The sequence below is a fragment of the Oryctolagus cuniculus genome, chromosome X (assembly GCF_051225735.1).
Source record: "Oryctolagus cuniculus isolate XC-2025 breed Fujian yellow rabbit chromosome X, ASM5122573v1, whole genome shotgun sequence".
NCBI lineage: Eukaryota > Metazoa > Chordata > Mammalia > Lagomorpha > Leporidae > Oryctolagus > Oryctolagus cuniculus.
Genome location: NC_142888.1, coordinates 87,032,173 through 87,055,050, shown reverse-complemented (window position 1 = coordinate 87,055,050; position 22,878 = coordinate 87,032,173).

Genomic DNA, 22,878 nt, shown 5'->3' with positions numbered 1-22,878 from the left:
TATATCTCTTGTGCCTCTGCATTTTTAAACAGCAAACTGTTTGATCTTACAGTTATGCTAATGCACATTTCTCCAAATGAAGTAATGACAATGCCCCCAGGTAGAGTAGTTTGTCCAAGCAACCCAGCTAAGTAACAGCAGGTGCAGAAAGAGAACATATCTTTTTCTCTTCTTGATCTGGGTATTTTTGCATGTTTTCTATCATTCATTTCAGCTTTTTGGGTAGATCATAAATTTATGGATAATAAAGATTACTCTATTTTCAAAAATGGTCTTTCTATATTCAGAGAACTTACTACTTTGTTAAGCAGATGCATAATCTGACCAGTAAACCCTTAATTGATTGAGTCTATTTGCAAAGTTTTATTGAGCACCCTCTCTGCCAGGCACTGTTCTTGTTACTGGGATACTGAGGTGAGCAAAACAAAGACAAAACCTGTCCACACAGAGTTTGCATTTAATGTATAGTTGAAAAACTCCTAGAAAAGAAGGAATTGTTATAAGAAAAGTTCATCTGACTTTCCCTTCTTTAAAACTTTCTTGCACACTGCTAAACTAACTGTCTCACCGTGTATAACAGTTTTGAGAACCGGATTATTTTTCCTATGTTTTAATGTGCTCATTAGAAAGGTCATCTGCCATGCTTCCAGTCTTGTCCAGTCTAAATAGTTCCAAGTTTCAGTTAACCACCACTAAGAACAGAATGATCAAGTTTGACTCTTTAAAGCCACATCTACCCAATGAGCTCTACTCTTTGGCTTTATACCTTTGAGTAGAAATCCAACCACCCCATCTCTAGGAGTGAGAGCTATTATTTTGTCACTAAATGCCATAAATCACTAGTACCACGAAAATAGAAATGATCTGTAGATCTTGAGTATCTACTATATACCAAGCATCATGTTGCACATACAGGGGCTCCAAAGTCTAAGTCATGGCCTCTGCTTCCAGTAATGCTAAAGAATAAAATCAGGGAAGCAGGAAGTCTGGCAAGTCTAGATGAATGGCAAACGTAGATTCAAGAATACCAGTGTGAAATATAAACACTTCGTATATAACCTCTCCCTGTTAAACCAAAGAAAGCATGTATAAGGCAGAGTGTTGGGGAAGGGACTGATTTAAGGGCAGGAATTAGGGCTCCAAATCGATAAAATCTGAAAATGCCCCAGTTCTGATGCTGTACCTCAATGGATGAAACCCTGTTTCTGAGAAAGTAGCCTGAGAGGTTGAAGGAGCTCTTTTTCTCCCCACTCTTCACTTCCCCCACAGACCAATGCAGACTATGGAATGTAAGTCCACAAACCGCCACATCTCCACTCTTTACCTTGTGAGGAGGCCAAAAATGTTTAGCTATGTCAGTGAGTCCAATGGCCAAACCTCATATTTTTATGCATAAATAATTGGGAGTATGTGTAACACTCTGTCCTCAGGGTTTTCAGGGACTGGGCGGGTGTAAATCATCTTAGAGCACTGAATAAATGCAGATTGATAAAGAAATGTACACAGGTTTACACATATAAATTCACAGATATTAATATGCTGGAACATTTTCTCCTGCAACATACAAATAACAACTGGACCTCAAATATTTGAAAAAAGATTTATAAGTCCAACAACAGTTCCTTTGCTGTTTCTCCTTAGGGGCTACAACTGGTGAGTTTTATGTGACTTCCAATGGCTCAGCTAGTGGTCTGTAAGCTCCAGGAGCCTGAATAAGGAGACTCAATCTCAAAGTGTGACGATTTAATCTCCACAACCAGCTTTTACAATCTAGAAAGCTTTAGTCTTATTTCATGAGAACTCCCTAAAGAAAAACAAAGCTCCTCTTGAGAGGAAGCTCCTTTCTGGGTTAGAGACCCTTATTTTATTTTCTGAAGAGTTTCCTTAAAGAACATATGTTCAGATTTATATATGATAATGGTTCTGAATATGCTTTTAAAGCACTTCGAGAATCTGGTGAAATTTGTGGATCCTAATCTTCAGAGAAAAAATGCACTCATACTGGAATGTACATAATTTCATTCAGCTCACAGGCTGAGAAGTTCTGTGTATCTCCAGAAGCCCATCTATGGACGCCATTAAGGGTCAGATGTCCCCAAATTAAGAGTGTCAGTTTTAGAAAATGAAAACTGAACACAGTTAGAGGGATGCACAGGAAAAGGACAGGAAGAGGATATAACTCAACAGTTTCAAATCAAACAAAAATACAAAAAAACAAAAGTGAGCAATCTAGAATTATAGCTGTGATATCTACCATCCCAGGAACAAAACAAAACAAAAACAGATAATGTGAGGAGTTGCTACAGTTATAAGTTTTTACTCTACAAAACTAAAGCACAGCATGCTTAAAAAGATATTCTTGCAGAATGTAGAAACTGTGACCCTTGGCTGCTATCATTTTTTTTCTATTTTTCTTGCCAAATAAATGTTATGAAAGAATATCTCCAGGCATTCACTCTACCCTGAGGGTTAAAAACATGTACAGGATGGAAACTGGCAGAGTGCTGAAGTTGGCGGACTCATCAGCCTCGCTAAAGCTTCTTGAGACTTTCAAGGGCTCTGGGGATGAGGGAGTTGTCCTTTTTGGAGAAAATCAGGTCACAAAAACCGTGTCCAAGTCTTCAGAACAATTGAGCCATGGCAGCAGATACAAGCAGGAAAAAAAATTGTTCAGTGTAGATCCCATGATCTCAGAATGCTGTATTTTATATTAAGAGCATCTACAGGAAATACTTTTTGCCAGCACAAATAATCAGGAGCCTTTCTCAAATGGAGAAGCTGGGAACAAAACAGCAGAGACATTATATTTTGGGAGGATATAAGCGATTGAGGCTTTGAGGCAGGATTCCTTGTGGCAAAAGTTCTCAAAAAGAATTTGATAGCAGCCCAAATCACCCCCAGATATCCCCAGGTTTCCAAGGGTCTTTTCGTTATTCTCCTGCCTCCAAGAAAACCAATATTATACTGTAATTTGTATAATTAAGTGTCTCCACAAACTTTTCTGAGTTCCTCGTATTGGCGCTGAACTTTTCTAGGCACTAGGAATATAGCCGAGAACAAAATGAATATTCTTAGGGAACGCAGAGTCTCATGTGGAAAATAGAAGTACAAGCATGCAATTATAATTAAGGGTTGTAAGTGCACTAAAAGAGGAATTACAAGATATCACGTAGAACAAAGAAGAATCTAAGTCAGCTTGAGGAGATGACATGTTGACTTAGGTCACGAAGGAGGGGTAGAAGTTTCTTAGGCGGGTAAAAGTAAGAAATGCACTTCAAGCAAAAAGGATAGAAAATGCAAAGACATCAAGAAATGAAATAACATGCATATCTGAGAAACTGCAAACTGGATATTGTTAGTGGAGCATAACATGTGACAAGTTAAATAGAAAGAAGTTAGTATAGACCCATTAATTTGCAATGACCATGATCTATGATACCCAAGAAAGAAATACTGAGGGATTAAGTTGAACTAAATGACCTTTAAGGAACATTTTAACTGGATATTTAGGATGTCAAATAGGTAAGACTGCCTTTTAAAAATATATACTTTTATCTCAAGGAGGTCTTTTCCCATATCTTCTGCTTTCTAAACTGCATTCATCTCAGAGATGCAAAAATGCATACTTCACTGCTTAAACACACAATTCCTTGAAAGCAGCATGAATGGTGACAGTCTACTACTGTCTTTGTGAAAAAAAAAATTGATTTATTTATTTGAAAGGCAGAGTGACAAAGAAAGAGGGAGAGATAGAGAAAGAGATCTTCCCTTCACTGGTTCAATCTCCAAATGCCCTCAACAACCAGGGATCATGGACTCCATCCTGGTCTCCTATCTTCTGATGCTTTCCCAAGTGCCTTATCACAGAGCTGCCTTGGAGTATCCAGGACTCTAACCAGCACTCCAATATGGGATGCCAGTGTTGCAAGCAGTGGCTTAATGCACTGTGCCACAATGCCAGCCCCAGCCTATTGCCTTTTAAAGCAATCAGCAGGCTTCCCTGCTAAGTCATCAAGACAGAATTTTTAGTTTTTAATTTTTTGAAGATGAAATTCACATAACATAAAAGTAACCATATAAAAAGTGTACAACTTGGTGGCATTTGCAACTTTTACTACATTATGTGAGCATAACATGGCATAATGTTTAGTTCCAAAACATTTTCATCACACTGAAAGAAAATCCCACACGCTTTAAGCATTCACTTCTTCCCCTAGCCCTGGGAAGCCCCTAAGGTATTTCTAAGGTATTTTCTGGATTTACTTATTCTGGATAGTTCATATAAGTCAAATTATACAATATGTAACTTTTCATGTCTGGCTTATTTCAGTTAACATCACATTTTCAAGGTTCATCAATACTGTAGCATGTATCAGCACGTCACTTTATTTTTATGACTGAGTAGTATTCCATTGTAGATATAGACCTCATTTTATTTATTCACTCTTTAGTTGATGGTCATTGGATTGTTTCCCCATTTTTGCCTATTGTGAATAGTGTATTTATGCTCTTGTTTGAACACATGTTTTCACTTATTTAGGGTTTATTCCTAAGAGTCAACGTTTTAGGCCATATGGTTATTCTATGATTAACATTTTTGAAGAACTGCCAAACTGTTTTCCAAGCAACTGTACCATCATATATTCCTATCAGCAATGCATGAGGATTTCACCTCTTCGCCAACACTTGTTATTTCCAATTTTTAAAATTATAGCCACCTTTCAGTATATGGATAAAATAGAATTCCCTGTATTACAAGAGAAGAACAAGAAAAAATAAACTTCAAGACCAGTTTTCTTGGACTATCATTTCAATTGAGAGACCTTGGTTGTTCTCTATGGACAATTGGCATCATTGCTTGAAACCATGATTGTCAATAAATCACTAACATGCTTAAAATCTGTTAACTTTATTCTATATATCCAGAATTAAATTAATAGATTTTAAAGGATTTATTTATGTATTTGAAAGTCAGAGTTAGAGAGAGGGAGAGACACACAGAGAGAGAGACATCTTCCATCCACCGCTTCACTCCCCAGATGGCCACAATGGCCAGGCTTGAACCAGATTGAAACCAGGAGCCAGGAGCTTCTTCCAGGTATCCCACATAGGTGACAAGGGTCCAAGGACTTGGACCATCCTTCACTGTTTCCCCAGGCCATTGGCAAGGAGCTAGATTGGAAGTGGAGCAGCTGGGACACAAACTGGTGCTCATATGGGATGCCAGTGTCACAGGTGGCAGCTGTACTGGATAAGCCACAACACCACCCCCAAATTAATGGATTTTTACAGTATGATATTAGTATTTTATTCATGATATATGTAAATATATAATTGTATAGATACAGATGGATGAGATGATAGATAGGTAGATAGATATAGATAGACATAAAATTTTCTTTAACCCAGATGTTCAAACAGGAGATTAAATGGTGAAATCATGCTGTCAGTTCCAAACACAAAAGAGAAATAAATAAGACCACACTAAAATCTCACAAAGACAAGTTAGAACATCTTTCCCTCTATAAGAATTCGTGTTGTCATTAGCATTAAAGCCTATAGATGCTATTTGCTTTGTCAAAATCTCATTTTTACAGACTATCTGAGACTGCTAAACCCTGGGCCAGTTCATGATTTCTTTATCATCAATTAGAGCTACAATAATTTTCCAGTGATTTCAATTCTGATCACACCCCTGAGGGAACTAAGCTTCTTGGGCGGAGTGGAGAGCAAAGAGATTTGCATGAAAATTCTAGTATTGAGCAGTTTCTGGCAAGACAAAGCAGCTGGATGAGCAGCACAGAGAAATTCATATGAACCTGGGACCAGATTATATGACTGGCCATGACTTCCAGAAAACAAAGCCAGCAAACATTTCCCAAAATTAATTATCCCACTGACGACACCCACAGGAAAAAGAAGCATAAAATCTCCAGGAGGGACGAATTTGAATACCATTTTGTCTTTAAATATATATATCATATAGCTGCAAATGATTCCAGTGGTCAGATAGTGAATAAACATCTAGGTATCTAAGACTTTCCACAAGCCTAGATATACAAATCTATACCCAATTTGCTTAAGATTTTTATCATGAAACCATGTTATATTTTATCAAATGCTTTCTCTGATTCTATTGAAATAATCATATGGTTTTTGTTCTTCACTTTGTTAATGTGATGTATCACATTTATTAATTTGCAAATGTTGAACCATCCCTGCATACCAGGGATAAATCCCACTTGGTCCCAGTGAATGACCTTTCTGATGTGTTGTTAGATTTAATTAGCTAATATTTTGTTGAGTATTTTTGCACCTGTGTTCAAGAAGAATATTTGTCCATAGTTCTTTTTTGCTGTATTATTTTTTTGTCTTAGGAATTAAGGTGATGCTGGCCTCATAGAAGGAATTTGGGAGGATTCCCTCCCTTTCAATTGTTTTGAATAGCTTGAGAAGAATTGGAGTTAGTTCTTCTTTAAAAGTCAGGTAGAATTCAGCAGTGAAGCCATCCAGTCCTGGGATTTTCTTTGTTGGGAGAATCTATATTACTGATTCAACTTCCATCTTGGTTATTGGTCTGTTACCAATGGGGAGACTGAGGTTGCAATGTCTTTGAGGGACTTGGGCAAGTTTATACAACTTGCTAACAACATAACCAGAATTCATTGTAAAGGTAAAAATTCTTAAAGAAGAAAAATGTATAAAAATCCAATTTTCTGAATAATGGATGGAATTAGCAGTGAATAATATCACAGGATAAATATTCTCATTACAAAAGGATTCAGCATTCTTTATAGAGCCTGGCCAACATAAATGCTGAGAGTAAAAGTCTTCTGGGGATGCAGTTTAGTTGGAAAAATTCAGCTGAATCAATTAAAACATTTTGAAATTAGATTTCACACTCTTGAGAGACAAGAATTATGCCACAAATTATTTGTATTAATTCTTCCCTGATGTTAGGATAGAAATAAAACTAATATTTCCTAAATATCAGATGTTAAGGATAGTATCAGACACCACTATTAGGACTAAATTTGCATTCAAGTGACAAAAAAATTGTACTTAAACAAAAATGTTGATACTGATTTCTGTGTTGTACAGGTAGGTGTGATAGATACTCCAGAGTAGTATTCCTATAATCTCAGGAATATAGGTTCCTTTTCACTTGTTGCTTTATTCTGTGGTTCATAGTGACTTCTAGAGTTCCAGTCATCATATCCCTAATCCAGCTATCTAGAAAAAGGAGGAGAAGAGGGCATAGCTAGGAACATTCTTTGAAAGTCACATGTTCAAATCCATTATTTCTGCTGTACTAACTACCCATTGCTAACTAATAAATTACCCTGAAATTCTGCAGCTGTATACAACACAGAGTTCTGTGAGTTAGGAATTCAGGCATGGCTCAGCTGCTTTCTTTGCCTCATATTCTCTCAAGGCTGTAGACAAGGGTCAGCCAAGGCTGTGGTCTCATGTGAAAGCAAGAGGGGTGATGAACCTGCTTGCAGGCTTACTCACAGGGTGGATAGCAGATACAGTTCTTGCTGATAATTGGCTGCACGTCGTACATAATTTCTTGCCTCTTCAACCTGATCCAATTGATCAGAACTTACCCACATGGTTACATTAAGATACAAAGAGCATAGGAAATGAATGCTTTATTCCAAGTAGTAATATGTCAAGATAAAATTAACCGGGGCCACTGTCGTGGCATAGTAGGTTAAGCCTCCACCTGTGGCTCCAACATTCCCTATGGGCATTGGATCGAGTCCCAGCTGCTGCACTTCCTCTCCAATTCCCTGCTAATGACCTGGGAAAGCAGTAGAGGATGGTCCAAGTGCTTGGGCCCCTGCACCCACATGGGAGACCCATAAGAAGCTGCCAACTACTGGCTTCGGATTAGCCAAGCTTCGACCATTGTGGCCATTTGGGGAGTGAGGTGAACCAGTGAATGTAAGACTGACCTCTCTGTCTTTCCCTATCTCTGTCTATAACTCTGACTCTCAAATAAATAAATAAATCTTAAACAAAAAAAAGATAAAATTGTTTTACTCTTAAGGAATAAGGGTAGCACAGAACATTGGGGAAAATTCATGATTTCTACCACACACATTTTATACATTTTGTCTCATCATTTCTTATAATTTCTTTGTAAGGTAAATAATGTTACCCTGCCACAGAGATGAGGATCAATCTGTTAAGTAACTTTTCCAATGTTATGAAACCAATTACTTTGGAAGAGCCAGCGTTGTGGCACAGGCAGTTAAGCCACCCCCCTGCAAAGCCTGCATCCCATTAAGAGTACCAGATGGAGTCCTGGCTGCTTCATTTCCATTGCAACTCCCTGCTAATGCTCCTGGGAAGACAGCAGCTGATGTATCAGGTGCTTGTGTCCCTGTCATCCATGTGAAAGGCCAGCGTCCAGGCTCCTGGCTTCAACATGGCCCAGCCCTAGCAAAGGTGACCATTCAGAGAGTGAATAAGCAGATGGAAGATCTGTGTGTGTATGTGTGTGTGTGCATGCATGTGTGTGTTTGTGTGTCTCCCTCTATGTTAACTCTGCCTTTCAAATAAATACATCTTTAAAAAAAGAAAGGAGATAATTGCTAGAACAACTCTACTGGAAAACTGTCCATCACTCTAAACTTCTGATCTAATGTGGGAGAGTACCATAAACTTCCATGCAGTCGAATGTGGGATCTTGCTCAAATGCCAGCCAATTTTAATTATTGTGATTTTGGCATTTTATTATGACATAATCTAGCAAAAAATAACAGAAATCAAGGAGATCCTACAAGTTGCTAAATGACTGACAGAAGACAAGATGCATTGGAAATTGCTTGAGAGTAGTGTTCAAGGTTCATTTTATTAATTCCCATAGGTATGGTGATAAGTATTCATCCTGATTCTTTTTTCAGAAGTGGTTAAGTTTATTCTCTTTACATTCATCAAGATATTTTAATTGGGGTCGGCGCTGTGGCCTAGTGGGTTATGCCACCACCTGCAGTGCTGGCATCCCATATAGGCACCGGTTCGAGTCCCAGTTGCTCCACTTCCATTGCAGCTCTCTGCTATGGCCTGTGAAAGCAGTAGAAGATGGCCCAAGTGCTTGGGCCCCTGCACCCATGTGGGAGACCCGGAAAAAGCTCCTGGCTCCTGGCTTCAGGTCGGCGCAGCTCCAGCCGGTGTGGCCAGTTGGGGAATGAACCAGAGAATGGAAGACCTCTCTCTCTCTCTCTCTCTCTCTCTCTCTGCCCCTCCTTCTATCTCTGTGCAACTCTAACTTTCAAATAAATAAATAAATCTTTTTTAAAAAGATATTTTAATCTACATATTGGTAACTTGAATAGACAAATTCAACAAAGAAGGAAATAAATGTCCAATAATGAAATAACTATGACTTGCGTCATCTAAATGGCCGCTCCAAAGACTCAGTCGACACCTGGGAGAAGTAAAGCAAATTATTTCAATAGATAAATCCTGTTGTAATGTTGGAGACAGTTTCATCATCAAAGACCAAAACTAGGACTTAAAATTGGTTTGCATAAAGAAAGTGGAATTCTAGTTTTCTAAGTGCTACCGAACTCTCAGAATTATTTCCTGATTGAACTAATCCCTTTTCACATAGACGCCCAGGTCACTGTAGTCTCTTAGGTACCCAAATCTCACTCTGGCACATTGCAGAGTTCTATCTTGATGTTTTTTCTATTCTCTGCCTCCTGTTTTTATCCATAGTTCCCTTCCTTATCTTCCTCCAAGTCTTTTATTCCTCTGCATGACCCACCTATTAACACAGGAAGCAGATCATGTCTGGAAACAGAAGTAAGGGGAAATGGGGGTGGGAAGTCACTAATGTTACTTTTACCCATAGATCAAGTCCAGTTCAATCTGATATAGGTCCATTGTTGTATCCAATGAGCGTGGTCTGGGGCCTAAATGATTGCTCAGTTCCATTTAAATTTGACAAGATTCTTTTTAGAAAGTAAAGGTCTCTGTGAATTTTGGGGGATATTTAAATGGGGGAAAGTTCAAAAGTCTATTAAAACTGAATCTGCCTATATAGTTTATTCAATCCCGCTTGTGAAGGTTACCAAGTCCACTTAGTTGTTTTGTGGAAGTCTTCAAATTTATGTTGAAAATCTGGGTGGACATGTGAGTTTCTAATGTTTATAAGCATGACAGAAGAATGTTTATAACTAGACTATAATGTAAGAGGGTTTAGTCTTGGCCATAAGTTCTATGATATGTTCTTTACCCTTTGCCACACATCAGTAATAAAACTGTTTGTAGTAGAACGTCGACAGCCCCTTAATTCTTGCAGAACTTCCACGAGTGTCCTAAAAGACAAAAGAAATCTAGAGCATATGGGATACTTGGAAGATGATGCTTAGTTAGAGCCTCAAAGATATCACTGAGGCACGAAAACCTCACTCCTGAATTATAAGGACAGATGTGGTTGATATCAGTAAATGTATGTTTCTGTCAAGCATTCTAAAAGTTAACCTTGGAAGTTATTTTTTATATTAAAGCTCACATATGGAAACCACCAGGCCCTATTGTAGCTAAGTCTTGCTTTGCTGGGAAATAGCCTATCAACTCTGCCTAAACATATTAAAATATCAAGGGCTATTCAAAGCCAACAGAAATGTCAACATACTCAGCAAAGGTTATCAGAAGTGCCAATGCATTTATTTGGAGGCTTTTCACAGGGGTACACAGCTGTTCCCATAACCTTAACCAAAGAGCATGAGCCTCTCTCTGTGAAGGTCAGCTTCGTTCAACAACTATGCAGTTCCACAAGTGACCCACAAGGAGGACCGAACAAGGCTGCAGGGTTTGATCATTCCAGACCCAGTGTAATCATCACTATCATAACCAAAATAAAAAATACGGAAGAAAGTCGTGAAGAGATTATGCTCTTTTGAAAAGGTATGATTCAATTAAGAAAAGCTAGAGATTCTATTCAAAGTTTTCTTTGTAATTTTAATGGTTATCTGTAATGGGACCACTATATAATGTATTAGGTATCTACTGTGTCCCACGCATTGTGTATGAGCATTTTACATAACATATTATTATTATTTAATGCTCTCGGTAATTCTGTTAGGTATGTATTATTATTCTTTTTGTTTTGTTTTTTAAAATATTTATTTGTTTGAAAGGCAGAGTTACAATGAGGCAGAGGCGGAGAGAGAGATCCTCTGTATGCTGGTTCACTCCCCAAATGGCCGCAAATTGGCCGGAGGTGGGCAGATCCAAAGCCAGGAGCCAGGAATCTCCTCCTGGTCCCCAGAATGCATGTAAGGGCCCACAGACCTGGCCCATCCGCCGCTACTGTTTTCCCAGGCTCACCAGCAGGAAGGCAGGATTGGAATTGGAGCAGTTGGCATTTGAACTGGCACTGCTATGGGATGCCAGCACAGCAGGCAGCAGCTCCACTGGCTATGCCACAGCCCCAGACCCTATTCTTTTTTTGTAGAAGAAATCAAGGCCCATAGGAATTACATGACTGCTCCAATGATAATACAAAACTAGAAAGTAACAGAATTCAGAATCAAATCCAAGTCAGCCTGATTCCATAACTAATACTCACTCACAGCCAAGGAAAAAAGAACGACAAAGATTTTCTGGCTTCGTTTGAGAGGGAGACACACACACACACAGAGAGAGAGAGAGAGAGAGAGAGAGAGAAGAAACTGGCAGATTGACTTTCAGAATAACATTCTGCTTCTTTATGGCAAAATGCTTTTTACATACATTCTCTCTTTTAATTCCCACAACAATGCACTAGGCAGGTGTTATCATTCCCAACAATAATCTCAATCTAAATATAAAATCCTTTAGAAGATATTTCAGGAATGTCCAAATCCATGCTTCTTTCTCTTACATTGCCTTCCATTCCTTGAAAAGTTCTCCCAGTTAGCACTTTGCATTTCAACATGTTTCTTTCTCTTTTTGAACATTTACCCTCATTTCTTAACCATCAATAAAAATGCCACCCAAGAAGCTTGGGAAAGGAGACTACCATGACCTGAAAGGTGAGAAATTAGAAACTCCAATGTAAGTCTGATTATTCTAAGTTCTATTGATGGGGGGGGGGGGTGGATGTTAACCTTTAAGCAGAAATAGTTAAAGTCTCCTCTGGCTTTTCACTTCAGTGAGTTAAAAGGATAGCAGACAGATAGAATTTCCCCCATTTTAGAGGGAAAGAGAAAATTAAGAAAATTCATGGTTAGTCTGTGAATGCTTTTAAATATTGCCAAAAGGTAACTTTTTAAAACTTAGTGAAAAAATTTTCTCATTTTTTATCTGAATGCCTCAACCTACCAGTAAGGAAGTTCCAAACTCATCTCCTTAGCGAAGTTAAAATTCATTTAAGGGTAGAAGTAAATGAATAGATTTAAACAGCCTTCTAGAGAGGATCCAAATGAGGCTTTTAAAATGAGAGAGAGAAAACAAACAAACAAACAAACAAACAGAAAAAAAAGACTTTTGCATGGTTTGCAAAGTGAGAATATGGACAGGAAAAACAATTCCAAATAAGCACCTGGCTCCTGCCATCGGATCAGCGCGGTGCGCCGGCTGCGGCGGCCATTGGAGGGTGAACCAACGGCAAAAGGAAGACCTTTCTCTCTGTCTCTCTCTATCACTGTCCACTCTGCCTGTCAAAAAATAAAAAAAAAAAAGAAGAGCAACAAAAATGTGGAAAGCACCGAGATGATATGCTGCCACAGGGGCAGGGTTAGGCAGCTTGGATGTACTTTAAATTGGGATCAATTGACAAAATTGCTCAGTTTATCCAACATGGGGTCTCAGTTTATTCCCCATCCCCGAGAAATACTCAAGATATTTTATTTCGTGAAATATTCCTCTTAGAACTTCCTCACCTGGTGCTTCATTCCTTTAGTAGTCAGCTTTCTACTAGACACAATCTGATAAATTCACTTAAACTAGGGAATTAAAGGCTCAGGCTGATTTATTATCTCGCAGGTATACACACATTTTAGCAAAGAGTTCAACAAAGACGTAAGCCGTGAGGATGAAAGAATAATGTGGGAAATTTCTGGCACTGGACCAGGCTGGCTCAAGAACTACTGGAGAGAGGGATTTCAGCGCCTTTCCATTCACACCATGAGAGCCCGCATACAGTGGTGTTCCTGCTATGGAATGTACAAATTGCTGAGAAATGGGGGCATTTAAAAATTGATAAAATATGCAGCAAAACAAATCTGATAGTATAACTGGGTTTCAAGAACTAGACTAGTCCAGAACTTACAGGTTCAGTACTAATCAGAGTTACAGAGAGAAGAAAAATGAGAAAAGAGGGAGCAGAGAGGGAGACAGAGTGAATCTCCCAATAATAGATGTTCTACCTTCTGTCCCTAACAACACATTTTTTGGTACATACAGAGAAAGATGAGCAAAAGGAGTGTCTAGGAGTAGGGAACTATGAGTGAGCAGCTTCAAGGTCAAAGACCCGCCTTTATGGCACAAAACCCAGCAGCGATGTTCTTCCTGCTTCTCAACCTGCACTCACCCAAACCCTTTAAAGTAGTGATCTCCCTATCATCAGACCTAGATAGTTAAAAAATTATGGTATATATTTCTAGTTTAAAAAATACAGAAACAATCATGATATCATTCTTCATAATAAGGTTGAGATATTGAGTCAAGGATGAGGAGAGGACTAGGGCGTTAAGCAGAGTAGAGCAAGCACATATCCACTTACACAAATATCCATTTACACAAAGCTTCTCATCTTTACTTGGGTAACTCTTATGATGGAGTTAGGCCTCTCATTTCACCTTCCAAGGCCAATTAACCAGCCATTTATAGATATGCAAACACAATGGAAGTTAGCAAGACCCTTCATTTCTTCAGTAAATTGCTGCCATCATGCAGCTAATGGTCATTAACCAAATAGTTCGTATAGAATGTAACACCAGCAGAAAATACAATCAAATAAAAATGCAATAAAAGTTATGTGCTCTCAATTCAAATTGAAAATAAAAACAAAATTGACTTTTTTCCTATCAGAACGTCTGCAGATATTTAGATAATATGTTGATATATTCCAAATACATAAACAGTTATATTTCAAAGTGAATCTACATTTAATGGGCCTGAAAGTACTTTTGTCCTTCAGAAATCAACAAAGCACACTATTTGTATTAATGAGGTTGGGAGGTTTCTTCTCATGGCAAAGTTCTTGGATTTGAAAACACTTAAAAATATTTAGATCCCATTACTCAAATATTAAATCTTAACTCATACATTTAAAATATTTAAATAATATTGGAAGAATATTAGCTCGAAATGGAAAAGCTCTTATTATTAACTTTGTTCTTCATTTACATAGCTGAAATTGAATTCCAAGTGAAAGTCATATACCCAAGGAAACAAAACCTCATCCTTATAAGTAAAAAATAAAAATAAAGTGAGGGACAGATATTTGGTAGCCAGACAGGCCTGTACAAATATTGTTAAGAAGTTCTCCAAAGGAAAATTTACCATGTGAGTGTGTTTCTGCAAAGGTAAACAGAAAACCTCCAATGAATGACCTCTGTTACTTGGGAAATAATGTCATGTTGTAGGACTGGTTTTGAGCATGGAAGCTAATCTGATGAGGGAAAGGTATGCATCTCCATCCTGAGAAACCTAGAAACATTGCTAGAAAGATTACTTTTTACAAATTAAAGAGTAATATTTTAATAAAAAACCAAGGAATCCCATTCTGAACGGCTAATGAATGGTATGAGTGAGGCTTGGAGCTCAAATGGCTAAGGGGATTAAGGAGACAAGGTACAATATGATTAATGTACTAAGGTTCTCCTCTTCTAAATTGCCTTACCCAGTGAAGAATACTGGGGAATTGGAGAAAGTAAAAACTCATGTTAATTTTCTTAAAGGAACCCATTGAAATAAACTCAGGAGTTTGAGAGAAAATAGTCATTAAATTTGCCATCTCCTAAAGTAAGAATATTAAATGCCAATTATATTAGCAACATTCTTTGTTGGTAAATCCATGGAGAAAAATATCACTGTTCTTCACTCTTATTGATACCAGACCAATACAATTTAAGGTCCCAAAATTCATGCCTGTACTGCACAACTCAGAATTTAATGTCTTGGGAATTAAGAGTCTTTCATTCTTCTAGAAAGTGATTATGGCACAATGTTCAAAGTTGAGTGCAATTCGCAAACCAATAAAAAATGGACTTAAGTACACTCTTGGATTCCATTGCACCAATAAATAATGTTTAATCACTTTCAAAGGATGCTAACAAATGAAGGTTAGTATCCAGTGGTGTACAAATTAAAGCTTCTTGGGACATAAATTGGTAATTCCTTGGATGGGGTACTATTTTTCCCTTTTCTTTGAAAAGTTACTATATAGCAATGGAAGTAGCCAGGATCATTTATGAATATTAATTTTTAAAATGTATTTGACAGGTAGAGTTATAGACAGTGAAAGAGAGGGAAAGGTCTTCCTTCCGTTGGTTCACTCCCCAAATGGCCGCTACAGCCGGCGCTGTGCCAATCCGAAGCCAGAAGCCAGGTGTTTTTTCCTGGTCTCCCATGCAGGTGCAGGGGCCCAAGCACTTGGGCCAACCTCCACTGCCCTCCCAGGCCACAGCAGAGAGCTGGCCTGGAAGAGGAGCAACCAGGACTAGAATCTGGTGCCCATAAGGGATGCTGGCAATGCAGGCGGAGGATTAACCAAGTGAGCCACGGCACCAGCCCCATGAATATTATTTTTAAAAGGATCATATTTCCACTCATTTGGCAATAATATAAACTGAGACATTAGGCTTAGAAGAGCCGTTCTTTATGATTAGTTACTGGAATAGGCAGCATGGTGTGATTATGGAGATATCATGAAGATACCACTTGTCTCCTTCCCACTTATCCAGCACCTACAAATAAACCCCTCATTCAGCTTGCTTATACCTAAATCTAACAGTTGTTGCTTTATCCTTTTGTCTTAAGGTACTGTAGTAACTGATTAAGAACATAGACTCAAGAGTCAATCAGACTTCTGTTCTAGTCATATCTGTATCATTATTAACTTGGTGGCCTTGAGGAAATTACTATCTATCTCTGAGTCAAATTTCCAAATTTAAAAACCGAGGATGATACTATTACTACTAATATCACTTTAGTGGATTATCACATAGATCAAATGAGATGACATATTTTATTCCGCATAGTGCCACAAATAGAGTAAGTGCATAATATATATATTTATTACTGTTTATTAAAATCCTGCCTACCCTACGGGGAGCAAATATCTCATCTTTTTCACTTTATCAGTCATTTTTCATGAGTCTGGCAGCTCCATTCATCAGAGCAGACTTGAGGAAGTGCAAATGCAGAGACGACCTCAGGTTACTGAGGAAACTGTGTGTGATAGGGGAGCACCTCCCCCCAGGTGAAGAGAGGGGAAGATAGAGTGTGATGAAGAACACAAGACAAGACTTCACCTTCCAAGTTGCCCAGGGTCCAGGCCCTCTACTCGAGTTTCATGTTCCCCCTGCTTAGATGAATCAGATTTATGAGAATCAGGTGGATGCAACTGCATCACTTCTGTCCTCATGATCAAAGTATTTATATGCACATCTAGAGGGAGAAAGAATATTTTAAAATCAATATTTAAATGGAAAGAAGGGGGCCAGCACTGTGGCATAGCGAGTAAAGATGTTTCCTGTGACACCAGCATCCCATATGAGCCCTGGTTCGAGTTTTGGTTACTCCACTGATGATCCAGCTCCCTGCTAATGTGCCTGTGAAAGCAGCAGAAGATGACCCAAGTCCTCAGGCCCCTGTACCCATGTGAGAGACCCAGATGAAACTTCCGGCTCCTGGCTTCAGCCTGGCCCAGCGCTGGCTGTTGCGGCCATTTGGGGAGTGAATCAGACGATGGAAGAGCTCTCCTCCCCTCCCCACTGTAATTATGACTTTTAAATAAATAAATAAATATTTTTAAAAATAAATGGTAAGGAAGCTCAGAGATGAGAATTTTACACCTCACAGTAGGTCTAATTCATTCTTGCTGAGAATCTTATGTGAATTCTGATTTCTTGGGGACAATGTCATTTTCTTTGACAAAAGGGAAATGCAAGTGGTATCCATTATCTTATTAATGTTTAGTTTTGCATCTGAGGGTTTACCTTGCTTCACTCCCTCACTTTGATTCCACAGGAGCTGGACCTGGACTGAAAAATGTGATGGCTCAGTTGAATGACTGCTGTTTCCTGCAACCTGCCTTCAGGGTGAAACCACAGTGTGAGCGCACAGATCCAGTGTAAGAAGAAAGATAACAAAACAGACCTTCCTGAAAATCATCATGTGGTAATTGTAGGTATTCATAACTAACAAATCAAGTGACTTGACTAACTTGTTTAAGCTCCCCTAGGCCTTAATTTCTTCACATATAGAGTGGGCTAGCTGTTCCTCTAGTAACCAAATAAAGATTATGTGAAATAACATCCCTAAAACCATCAATGTTTTACCTCCTTATTAATGGCAGTGACTAGTATTCTCAATGATTTAAATTACATTGCTGATTAGCCTCATGGTACAATGACAAGAATATGGATTTCAAAAGTAAAACTTTAATTATGAAGTCCAGGCCGGCGCCATGGTTCAATAGGCTAATCCTCCGCCTGCAGCGCTGGCACACCGGGTTCTAGTCCCGGTCAGGGCGCTGGATTCTGTCCCGGTTTCTCCTCTTCCAGGCCAGCTCTCTGATGTGGCCCGGGAGTGCAGTGGAGGATGGCCCAAGTGCTTGGGCCCTGCACCCCATGGGAGACCAAGAGAAGCACCTGGCTCCTGACATCGGATCAGCGCAGTGCGCAGGTCGCAGCGGCCATTTGGGAGTGAACCAAAGGCAAAGGAAGACTTTTCTCTCTGTCTTTCTCTCTCACTGTCCACTCTGCCTTAAAAAAAAATATGAAGTCCAGCCTCCTATGTTACTTCAAGCCAATTGTTTAATCATTTGAAATCTCTGTGTATTCATCCACAAAATGGATCTAATAACATAGAATGGGGGCTATTGTATGAATGAAATGAATGAAATAAAATGTGCAAAAGTTCTAATTCGGGACAAATGCTCAATAAACATGCAGTCCCTTCTTCCCTGCACCTAACTGTCCTTTAATGTCTAGAGGAGATTATTCCTTTATTGAGACAAGAATTCACATTTTAAAAAGCTTATCCACACCCTAATAAAATGGTTTTTGCCTTTAAAAAGGCAAAATGAATTATCAACTATAATTTTTAAAGATTAATTGTTTATTTCTGTTTTAAATTGTTTTAAGAATTTTATTTTATTTTTTTTTACTGTTTGAATACTAGTTTTACTGTTAATTCGCATAGTACAACACATTAAAGACAGACATCCTACATGGGGAGTAACTGGACAGTGACTCCCATTGTCGATTTAACAATTGACACTCTTATTTATGACGTCAGTAATCACCCAAGGCCCTTGTCATGAGCTGCCGAGGCTATGGAAGATTAAGAATTTTATTTAAGTTATACAAGTTAGGCAGCGTTACAGAGAGAGAAAGAGAGACAGAGAGTGAGAGAGCGAGAGCAAAAGAGAAATAAATCTTCCCATCCACTATTTCACTCCTCATATGGCCATACAGCCAGGGCTGGGTCAAACCAAAGCCAGGAGCCTGAAATTCCTTCTGAGTTTCCCACATGAGTGGCAGAGATCTATGTACTAGGGCCATCGTCTTCTACCTTCCCAGACTCATTAGGAAGGAGCTGGACTGTAAGTGGTGCAACTAAGGATGTTCATATGGGACCCTGGCATCCCAGGAAGTGACCCACTGTGTTACAACATCAGCACCAAAACATAAAGTATAATTAACAGGTTGAATTCTCAAATGAATGTCACCTTTTCACTGAGACTTCATCTGGCAACCTTATATAAGGGCAGTCTCTGTATTAATATTCTTTCTCATCTAATTTTTAATATTTTCTTAATATTTGTCAAAATACAATGATTGTTTATTTGCCATATAATAGTCACTCCATAAATTCTCCTTAAATTAATGAATTCTACTTCTTTCCAAGAGAGTTGAATATCTCCCATGCCCTTTTCCTACTTGTCTTGGTCCATAAATGCCTAGAGATATTGCAGATAGCTTATTTTGCACACTGACAAATTATTTTACTCCCCACTTAGTTTAATATCCCTTTGGAAGTCTTTTCCAAGATAAAGCATACATCAGACCCACTACTACTAGTAAGTCTTAGGCTTTGAACTCATTGTAAGGCAGTGGTGAGAGGTTGATATTGAACTATTCACACACACACACCTCTGTCCATCTTGAAAGGGATATGTACACCACAGAGTGGGCTACGGTTAGTACAAAGTTGACAGTTCTGGAACACACCAAAAACCAAAAGGCTCACATGGAAACTACATCCTTTTTATTTTATTAATCACCCTCCTCCCACATTTATTCAGATAATAGAGCATACAAAGCATGAAGCTGAGCTCAGAGATTCTGAGAAATAGCTTTGCTCTTTCCCTTATGTAGGATAACTCTGGCTCAACTCCTAATCCTCACGGTATATACCTACCTGAGGGATCCTCCACCCCATCAGCCATTGGGTGGAAGATGAGGTAGGGTCATTCTCCGTAGTTTTCTGGCCTACAAGAGACTCCTTTAATAAAGGAAAAGCCTCGAACTCATCTTTTTTGTTCCACTGTAAGTTTCAGAAAATCAATGATATTATAGCATTTGGGGGATCTGTAAATCCTTTCAAAGGGACCATGTTGTGACTCAGCAAAATCATCAGAGTCCACAATTTCTTTTTTCAAAGATCGATTGATTAATTGAATGAATGATTTGAAAGAGAAGAGAGAGATATTGATCCAGAGGATCAAAACAACCAGGGCTGGCCCAAGCTGAAACCAGGAGCCAGGAACTTCATCCACATCTCCCAAATGGGTGGCAGGAACCCAAGCATTTTGGTCATCTTCTGCTGCCTTCCCATGTGCGTTAGAAGGGAGCTGGATGGGAAGCAGAGAAGTCGGACTTAAACACGTGCTTTGACATGGGATGACAGTGTCGCAGGTGGCTTAACCCACTGCATGACAGCCCTAGGGCCCATGATTTCTGATGGCTGTGTGCATTTATTGGTTAACCTGGGGGCTGGATTCAATATTTTAACAAGTTAGTCCCTATTATGTGTGAGACACTGTGCTAGGTACTGGTGAACAACACTTTTGCTGTCATGGATTGTATTGTGTCTATATTGAAAAATATAGGATAAAAGTATACTGTTTAAAGGGATCAGAGAGAAGAAAAGAATATCTCTTAGAACATAAAGCAACGTCTAATAGCATCTTAAAAGGCTGTCTATTGTTGAAATCATTGACAACAGTATAATCTTTCAAACACTCTGATATTTAAAAAGTTGCATATTTGTTATTTTAGTGAGTCATCAGTTGTGCAGAAGATGCCCCTAAGGTGTTGGAAGATGAATATATTACAGAAAAAAATGTTGGCGAAGTGGACAAATCTTTGGCATGGCATGTGCAATAAAGAAGAGCCAGGTTAAAAAAACAAATGAATCTTGATGTGAATGGAAGGGGAGAGGGAGTGGGAAAGGGGAGGGTTGTGGGTGGGAGGGACGGTATGGGGGGGAAGCCATTGTAACACATGAGTCGTACTTTGGAAATTTATATTCATTAAATAAAAGATTAAAAAAATAAATAAATAAAAGAATCCAGTAAATGCAGGCTTGTTCTGTGAAAGCTAGAGTAGCTGAATGGATACTTAGAAAAGGATTACTTTGTGCCAGATAAAATCAGTACATATATGGTACTGAATAGACAAACGGCTCCATAAAAGGCTTAATTGTGTACCTGAATGACTGTCCTATACTGAGTTATTAAGGGAAAGTAGGGTGGTTGATGAAGTTCTTCAATTATATAATTGATAAGCTCTGTGACCTTTGTGATGCTAGAGATTAGGAGTTGGCAAACCATGGGCCCAAAAGCATTACCTGTATTACCCACAGGCTAAGAATGTTTTTTTTACATTTTTTAATGATTGAAAAACATCAAATGAAGAACAATATTTAATGACACGCGAAAATTATGTTGCATTCAAGTTTCAGTGTCTGCAAATAAAATTTCACAGGACACATCTATACTCAGTTGTTTATACACCATCTCTGGTTTTCTTTATGCTACAATGGCAGAGTGAAAAAGTTGCAAAAGAGAATGTATAGCCTAAAATGCCAAAAATATTTACTATGTGATCATTTATAGAAAACAATTTTGCTGATCCCCTATCATTAATCATGAAAGCCTTCAAATTTCCTAAAATGAGGTTCAAGTTCTAACTCTACCTTGAAAAAAATTTCTTAATCTCTGTGCCTCTCAGTTTTTTTTTTATGAGAAAAGTGGAGATGTTATGAGTAACCTCACAGAATTCATATGAAATACTGAGTGTAGAACATTAGCACAGTGACTGTCATGTTATGAACATGCAATAAAGCAAAGCCATTACAAATCATCGCCTCTGGGACTGAGGCATAATGCTGGGCTGGGCTGTATGCACAATGACAGAGTCTCAGCTAAAAATTCTGATGATTTCACTAAGATATATCTGACCAAGAGGCTGTAGGCTGAAATCTGGGAAAAAAAAAACATTCATTTTTTGACATACTTTCTCTCAGCCCAAATTTAGCATCAGGATCATCTTTATAGTAGGTTGCAAATCTCCACAATGATTTCAGTGAAAGCGTATGACTATAATGACAACTTAATTCATCCCCAAATGATGGTTAACATGCTAGTTTGGCTGAGTGATGTGCAAGAATGGTGATCTTTCATTTTAGTTGACACATTTGCTATGGTAATTGAAAATATTCTCATCAGTGTACCAGAAGGCTAAAGTCAAGTAATGTATCAAAGAACAAGCTAAAACCCAGAATTCTGCAGAGTTTGAAAAAAAATGAAATGCATATAGACCTTGGTATAATAGTACTTTGCTATATTTAAATACTCCTCTCTATCATTATCATCTATCCCCACAAACCCATACACATGAAAGAAAAAGATCAGAACATTCAAGATCATGCAAAATGATTTAAGCACATACCTCTTATTGTTGCAAGGAAGACCAGTAGCAATTATTGGAGCAAACGTGTGGAGATAGTGAGAATTCTTGTAAACTGTTGGTCGTTATGTGTTGTCACAAAACATTTTGAAAAGAAATCTGACAAATGCTATTAAAACTTAGGAATGGGGCTGGCGCCACGGCTCACTTGGCTAATCCTCCGCCTGTGGCGCCGGCACACCGGGTTCTAGTCCCGGTTGGGGTGCCGGATTCTGTCCCGGTTGCTCCTCTTCCAGTCCAGCTCTCTGCTGTGGCCCGGGAAGGCAGTGGAGGATGGCCCAAGTGCTTGGGCCCTGCACCCGCATGGGAGACCAGGAGGAAGCACCTGGCTCCTGGCTCCTTTGCAGTGCACCGGCTGTAGCGGCCATTTGGGGGGTGAACCAACAGAAGGAAGACCTTTCTCTCTGTCTCTTTCTCTCACTGTCTAACTCTGCCTGTCCAAAAAAAAAAAAAAAAACTTGGAAATGCACATGTTCTTTGATCCTGAAATTTCACTTTTAGAAGTCTGTTCTAGATAACAAAAGCATCCAGATATGGAATATAACTATGAGGATATTTCAAAAGAAATGTTTATAAAGAAATAAAATTTTAAAGCTACTTGAAAGCCCACCAATAGATTAAATACCTTGTGATAGATCCACACTGTGGAATATTATGTAGTTATTTTAAACAATGATCTGGATGTTTGCACATTGGCCAAGAAGCATTTCCATGAAAATTGGTAAATAAA